Source organism: Physeter macrocephalus, chromosome 14 (assembly GCF_002837175.3).
Source record: "Physeter macrocephalus isolate SW-GA chromosome 14, ASM283717v5, whole genome shotgun sequence".
NCBI classification, from domain to species: domain Eukaryota; kingdom Metazoa; phylum Chordata; class Mammalia; order Artiodactyla; family Physeteridae; genus Physeter; species Physeter macrocephalus.
The window spans coordinates 97663303-97671437 of record NC_041227.1 but is presented as its reverse complement, the minus strand read 5'-3'; the positions used below and the strand labels follow the sequence as shown (position 1 = coordinate 97671437).

At 46.5% G+C, this 8135-nt stretch overlaps 1 protein-coding gene across 1 annotated transcript in view; it reads left to right on the top strand.

Moving 5' to 3' along the window:
* ASIC2 (acid sensing ion channel subunit 2) overlaps window positions 1–8135 on the top strand; it is a 1003339-nt gene that overhangs the window by 336014 nt on the left and 659190 nt on the right. The gene's annotated exons all lie outside the window — the stretch shown is intronic.

Sequence of the window (8135 nt, the reverse complement as noted above, 5' to 3'; positions counted from 1 at the left end):
TCTTTGTTAAACATTTCTTGCATCTTCTCGATCTTTGCCTCCATTCTTTTTCCGAGGTCCTGGATCATCTTCACTATCATTTTTCTGAATTCTTTTTTTGGAAGGTTGCCTATCTCCACTTCATTTAGTTGTTTTTCTGGGATTTTATCTTGTTCCTTCATCTGGTACATAGCCATCTGCCTTTTCATCTTGTCTGTCTTTCTGTGAATGTGGTTTTTGTTCCACAGGCTGCAGGATTGTAGTTCTTCTTGCTTCTGCTGTCTGCCCTCTGGGGGACGAGCCAGGTGGATTCTTAACCACTGCTCCACCAGGGAAGTGCCTATGTTTGTGATTTTATGAACACTCCATTAAGTCCTGTGTTAATTCCACCAGAACAACACATAGCAACAAAAGAAGCCAAAACCTGGCCTTTCTCTTTAAGCAGGAATCAATAGTTGTCATACTCTCTGAGAGGAAGGATTTGACAAGTTAATTAATTTCTCTTTCTGCTTACCAAAAGGCTTCTGTGGCTCACACCTTCCGCATCCTCCAGTGCACCATCCCTCTCTGAGGCTGGTAGCCACACAGCAGCACACAGCTGCCTGGAATTCCAACAACATCTGCCTTTGGTTTGGAGGATACAGGGCAAGAGATAGGAGGGTTTCCTGGGGCCTGACCACAGAGTTGGCCACAGAACAGATGTTGAGGGCTACAGTTTGTCCTGGAGAAATGCTGAGCAATGCATCCTGAGGGCAGAATATGCAGGAGCAATTGGATATGTTTAGTTTGAGCTGTCTGTTCAGGTGGGGACCTCTAAAAACACGGGGTCCAGGGTACGGGGTCTAAGAGCTGTATTTGCTGGGGTGGGGCAGCTGAGAGCTATGGGGTCCACCCTCCCATTTGGGCTTAAATAGAAGGAGCTCCCCACTGCCACCAAATCTCTGATACACCTCTCAGTAATCATCAAGGTCACTGGGTGCAAAATGCAGGGGGAGGGGTGGGGGGAGTGGACAGGACACTAACACCCAGCCATGGAGGGAGGCTGCTGACGTTTGTCCAAAAGGAAGATACGTAAGGAACCTGAGAGAGTCCCAAGGGGAAAGGGTCTTCGATTTGTCTGCTGTTAGGATAGGACAACGGTGCAGCCACAGCATAAAGAATCTGCCGGATTCTCATTTCTCATTCTCCTCCTTGGGCCAAGGAAGGAAAGGTCAGGGCAGGAAGGTTCAGGGTCCCTGTAAGAATCATACAGCAACTCCCTGAGCATCCTTTCTCCTGGAGCCCAACACAAAAGCCTGCATCTCATTCCATCACCACTAACAGGACCTTGAAGGCTTCTGATAAACAGAAACCTGGATTTTAGAGAAGAACGGTGCCTCTGAGTGGACAACCTTGGGAGAATTTCCTGTTCTACTCCTATCTCTCAAAGGAAATTAAAGTGAATCTAATTCATAACCCCAGTACTGCTTCTTCTAACTCCCTTTCTCTTCCCTTCAATTATTCTCATACTCTACACTCTGAAAATTTTCACTGGCCAACAAAGTAAAAAGGTGGGGCAGTTAGAATGAAAAAACAAGCCACAAACTGGGAGAAAATATTTGCAACACAGCCATCTGATAAAGGACTGGCATCCAAAATATACAAAGAATTCTTGAAACTCAACAATAACAAAACAAGCAACCTGATTAAAAAATGGCAAAAGGTCCAAACAGACACCTCACCAAAGAAGATATACATGCATCAAAGATTTCTTCATGTCTTATTGTGGCTTGATAGCCTGTTTCTTTTTATCATTGAACCATAGTCCATTGTATGGATCAGTGTAGATGGCAAATAAACATATGAAAAGATGCTCAGCATCATATGCCATTAGGGAATTGAAAATTAAAACAACAGTGAGATATCACTACACCTGTTAGAATGACTAAAATCCAGAACACTGACATCACCTAATGCTGGTGCATTAGGACATGGAGCAACAGGAATGCTCATTCATTGCTGTTGGGAATGAAAAATGGTACCCGCCACTTTGGAAGACACTTTGATGATTTCTTACAAAATTAAACACACTTTCCATTTGACCCAGCAGTTGTGCTCCATGGTGTTTACCCAAATGAGCTGAAAACTTATAACCACACAGAAACCTACACACAAATGTTTATATCAACTTTATTCATAATCGCCCCAAACTGGAAGCAACCAAGATGCCTTTCAACGGGTGAATGGATAAACAAACTGTGGTATAGCCATACAATAGAATAGTATTCAGGGATGAAAAGAAATGAGCTCTCGAGCTAGACAAAGACATGAAGGAACCCTCAATGCTTATTGCTAAGTATAGGAAGCCAATCTGAAAAGGCTACATATTGTATGATTTCCAACTATGTGACATTCTGGAAAAAGCAAAGCTTTGGAGACATAGAAAGATCAGTGGTTGCCAGGGGTTCGGGGGGACAAGGGGAGAGATGAGTAGGTGGGACACAGGAGATTTAGGGGGCAGGGAGACTATTCTGTATGCTACTGTAATGGTGGATACATGTCATTATACATTTGTCAAAACCCGTAAATGGTACTGTACAAAGAGTGAACCCTATGGACCCTAGTTAATTATAATGTCTCAGAGCTGTATAAATTTACCGTGTGAAGGCTCTTGCACCTGACTCTTCCCATTCTAGGAGGCAGTTCATTTTCTATCATTGCATCTCTGCTGCCACTCCCTCTACTGGTGAGATTCTTTCTCAGTTGCATTCAACTCACTCTATACAGGAGCTAGGGGAAACTAAAATCAAACAAAATCAGAAACGGAATCCTAAGTAAATAAATACAACCATTACACAAAAGGGTCGAAAAACAGACAGGATGAAGGAGTAAGGGTTGGAGAAATACGAGTGTTTATATTTTAGGAAAGGCAATGGATTTCAAAACACTAATCCCAGCCCCAAACTCTGTCCTCGGGCAAATTACCCTCTCAGACCTCAGATTCAGCATCGGTAAAAAGGGACAAACTGGCCACTGTTTCCAGAGACCTTTCCATATCTTATCTTTTCGGATACAGCAACAGTTTCTGCTCCTTCTATCAAAAGAAACCCAAATGGTTCCGTTTCCCCCCAGGCAATTCCTGGAGTTGCCACTAGGTGGTGGAAAGAGACCACGACGGTGCTGCGTCAGGGAGGCTGCAGATCTCTCTGCAGCCAAGTCAGCGGCAAGCTAGCAAGCCACCTCTGCAGCCATCTGATTAATAACAGGGCTGTAATTATCTTTACGCAATCCGGATTGCAGCCTTGTTGTAGCCTAGCTGTTAAATTAAACTGCACAAATAAATATGCTGGGCAACACAGCTTTCCCATCTGTCCCCACTCTGGTGGCTTCCAATCTCATTAACATATCAAAACACAAACTCAACCCTTCCACTTTCCTTCATTTTCATAACAAAAGCGCCCCCCTTTCATCTCCCCAGCAACCCAGCCTGTATTTAAATAGCTCTGTGAAGACTGATAACATCATTACTTTGTTTCCCCAAGTCTAGCTCTGGGGATACCTCCAATCTGTTTCTTCTAGAAACTGGATGGATGGGTTTTATTAGGAAAATGAATCAGCCCACACCCACAGCCCCAGCTGCACTAAGCTAGTGGTTGGGTGTAGGTGGGGAGGAGAAAGCCTGTCCTGAAGATTCCAGAAATTGGGCATCAGTCCTGCTATGTTGTTAGACCAGTCGGACAACGCCTGATGTCTCAATGGTCTTGGGTCAAAATGAAGCACACAAAAAATGAAAAACCACACAACAAACCTGACCTCTAGGTGGATGCACGTAGGATGAGGTCATGGGCTGGAGTTATCAAGTGTAGGGTACTGGGCACTAAGTCGTCTTGGGAGTTTGGGGTCCCTGGAGACCGTCTGACTCTAGGGATCCAGGGTCAACTGAGTGCCTTTCATTTATTTCGCAAAATGTCTCACGTATGAATACATCTGCATTTTTTGGAAAGGATCCACTGTCTTTATCAGGCTCTTGATCTTTGAGAACCACTGTCTCCCCAGCCCTTGCAATCTGCTCATTGAAGGATGAGGAACCAAATGCCAGAAGAGAGGAGGGGGTGCCCAGGGTCCTGGGAGCCCTCTGCAGAGTGGGGCAGGACTCTCTGTGTCTCCTGACTTCACCACATCTGACCACTTAACCCTCGGCCTCCTGGAGCCTCAGTTTCCCCTCAGGAGCCGCGCGGACACATGCATCACAGCCTCATTCTCTAGTCCTGGCCCTGTGCCCTGCACAGAACAGGTGTTAATAAACAGGACAAATGAAATACTGGAAAGGGGGTGCTTAGATCAAAGAGAGAGGCAGGGCCCAAAGCTGGGCCCTAAGTGAGGTACGGGCAGAGAGGGGGCAGTAAGTCCAGCCCAGTGGAGGATGGGTTGGTGGGGGAGGCTCCTGGTGTCCCCCAGGCTGCCCCGCAGGACGGCCTTCAAGTCAGCAGAACTGGAGATTTCAGGGAGCACACAGCTGGGCCCCCAATCCTATACTTGCCAGTAGACCTCTTTCTTCCATCCACCCTGGCTTGGGATGGGCTCAGAAATCAGGACAGACTGAGCCTAAGGAGGCTGGGGGTGAAGACGGAGAGCAGGGCGGGGTTGACAGGGAGGCGAGTGCCAATGGCTGGCTGGCTTCCTGCTGTGGAGCAGGTGCCGTGTTTGGGCCTGGCTCGCTGTGGAGAGATGCCAGCCATCCTCCCCTCCTTCCATCTGCCACGGTTTGGCAGCCACCCTGGGCCTTTCCACTAACAGCCCTGTAGCGTAGGAGGGAGCCCTGGAGGTGGGGGAGGGAAGACTGAGTGTGGTCCCCTTGGGGCAGCCAGCTGCCTGCCACACCCAGTAGAGGAAGCGGGTTGAACTAAGCAAGGATAGGGGAGAGATAGTGTGCCTTGAGAAGGGGAGGGCCCTGTGTCCTGGGGGCGAGGGGGAGGGAGGGAATGGGAGCAGGGCAGAAAGGCCTCCCCAGGAGGGAGAATCACCCGCCATCCTGCTCCGAGTTCCGGAAGGAGGCTTTGGTCTCGAAGCCCAAACCTGGAGTCCCTTCCCTTCCAGACTCACCTGCCCAGGAAGCAAAGAGAAGTTGGGAGGGGTGTCGCCAGCTTCCTCTCTCCTCACCTCTGGAAAAGACACCCAAGGCACAAAGGCTGTGTGAAGGGTCCCCTCTCAGCCCTGAGCCCCGCCCACCCCCCACCCCGGGGAACTCCTGGCTTGTTTTTTCCTGTGAAGCCTGGGATGGAGGGAGGCATCCAGTCCCTTCCCCCTCGAACTCCACCAGGGTTCATGCATTTATGCATTCCACAAATATTAATTAAAAGTCTATTGTGCTTTACACTAATCACTTAAGAGGCACACAAAGGAAGAAAAGGACATAATAAAGCCTTGTGTTTACCATCCGGAGTCCTGGAGCCCCAAGGCAGCTCGCTGATCAGGTGGCAGCTTCTGTTTCTTATGTGGCCCGGAGGGTGGGAGCTGGAAGGGACCCCAGGGCGTCGGCCCCACTGTCTCCTGTTACAGGGGGAGAGGCAGAGACCAGGAGGGGTGATGTCTTGCCAGCCCTCCACCCCTCACCCCCAGATCAGTTAATGAATTTGGGTCCAATTTTTTTTTCCCTTTTATATCAGGAAGCCCTGTTTTAAAATAAGGATTTTTTCTTCTTTTTTTGGGATCCTCCCACCAGCCCTGTGAGGTAGGACGTGCGTGTGCCATGTCTCCTCTTACAGAGGCTCAGCCTGAGGCCAAGAGAGTCCCATGAACAGCTCAGGGTGCAGGCAGCTTCCCTGCACTAAAGGGTGGGAGAGGAGGAAGGGAAGAATTTGGGACCAGAGATTCCAGGGCTCCAGACCTGGCAGGTGGAGCAGTTAGTAGGCGAGAAGCCCAAGGTGAGCCCACAGGGGAGGCTGCAGTTGGGTGATCACGAAGCCATCGAAACTGAGGAGGCCCATGGCTAGAAGGGCGAGAGGTAGGGAGCTTGGCGGTCAGAACCGTGGTCTTTGCCGTCAGACGGAGCGGGTTCAAAGCCCGACTCCCTTGTGTTCAAGGCTCGTGCACTCTGGCAGGTGGCTTCACCTTCCTGAGCCTAAACTTCCTCATCTCTGAAATGGGAGTGCTGGCGGTACTTTCCCCTAATGGTGGGTGAGGGTCACATGAGAACGCAGAATGTTCGGCTTGATTTGAACACTAGGTAGGCACTGCCTTTTTTCATTGAAATCAAAATGACTTGATGACGTGAGGATGGTGTCAGAGGACGGACCTGAGACAAGGCCTACCTGTCAGAGGCCAGCTTCCAGGACCACAGGGGTGTGTGCTGAGGACCCTGCAGCCAGGGGGGAGGGGCAGGGCTTAGCCAGGCTCTGTCATCTAGGCCTGTGACCTTGGAGAGGCCACACCCTCCCTGGGCTTCACTTTTTTCATCTTTAGGTGAGGGGTTGGCCCAGACCCCCAGGATCAGACAAAACACAGCAAAATGTGCAGGCATAACTATGAGTCTGGAAGGGACAGGAGATGTGCCATGTGGCCTGCAGGAGAGCAAAGTCCTAAGACTTTATAATTGTAAGACAGTTTAAGACATTATATCTAGATAAAGATAAGATAGATATCTTATTCATCTTAAACTGCCTTACAGGTATATAGTTTAATAAAGTTTAAGACTTTATATCTGCACAAGGATCCTATGAGATGGGCCAGAGATTATTTTACCCTGTTCACAGAGGAGAACATACCATCAGAGAGGTTCAGGAACTTACCCAAAGTCGCAGAGCTAGTAAATGGCAAACCAGGACTTGAAATCCTGGGCCCATGACTCTAAGTCCAGGGTGTTTTGTTGTTTTTTTAAGCCTCTTTATTGAGATGTAATTTACAAGTGACACATTTACAATTCACCCATTTAAAATGTACAATTCCTTATAATCAGAGTTGCATAACCATCACCGTAATCGATTCTGGAACATTTTCCGTTACCCCACGAAATGCTATAACCCTTAGTTATCATCCCCTCCAAGCCCTAGGCAACCACTAATCTATTTTTCATCTCTATAGATTTGCCTATTCTGGGCACTGTGTATAAATGGAATCATACAATATGTGGTACTTTGTGACTGGCTTCCTTCACTTAGTCTGCCGTTATCAAAGTTGTAGCAGATGGTTGTTGATCCATCTCTTTTATTGGCAATCATATTTACTATACAGATATGCCACATTTTATCAATCTGTGTATCAGCTGTTGGACATTTGGGTTGTTTCCATTTTTTGGCTACTAGGAATACTGCTACTGTGAACATTCGTGTACAAGTCTTTGTGGGGTCATGTCTTCAATTTTCTTGGATATCCCTAGAGTGGAATTGCCGGTCATATGGTAAGTCCATGTTTGCCTTTTTGGGGAACTGCCAGACTGTTTCCCAAAGTGACTGTACCACTTTGCATTTCCACCAGCAGTGTGTGAGGGTTCCAATTTCTCCACATCCTCACTGACACTTGTCATGATCTTTTTGATTACAGCTATCCTAGTGGGTGTGAAATGGCATCTCATTTGCATTTCCCTGATGGCTAATGACATTGAGCATCTTTTCATGTGTTTGTTGCTTATTCATATATCTTATTACACCTGTCTATTCAGATCCTCTGCCCATTATAAAATTGGGTTATTTATTCATCCTTTTTTATGTCTATATATCTGTATCTGTCTTCTATCTACATATCGATATCTATAAATATCTATCTACATAATATATAAAACACATACATATATAATTTTTAAAAATTCTATCCATTTAGACTATGAGCCAGTACCACACTATCTTGATTATTTCAATTTTGTAGTAAGTTTTGAAATCAGGAAGTTTGAGCCTTTAATATTGTTCTTTTTTAAGACTCTTCTGGCTATTCTAAGCCCCTTCCATTTCCAAATGAATTTTAGGATCATTTTGTCAATTTCTGCAGATGAGTCAGCTGGGATTTTGATATAGGTTGTCTTCAATCTGGAGTTCAATTGGGGTTATTGACATCTTAACAATATTACGTCTTCTGATCCATGAACCTGGGATGTCTTTCCATAGGTTTAGGTTTTTAAAATTCTTTCAGCATTATTTGTAGTTTTCAGAATGTAAGTTTTGCACTTTTGTTAAATTTATTCCTAA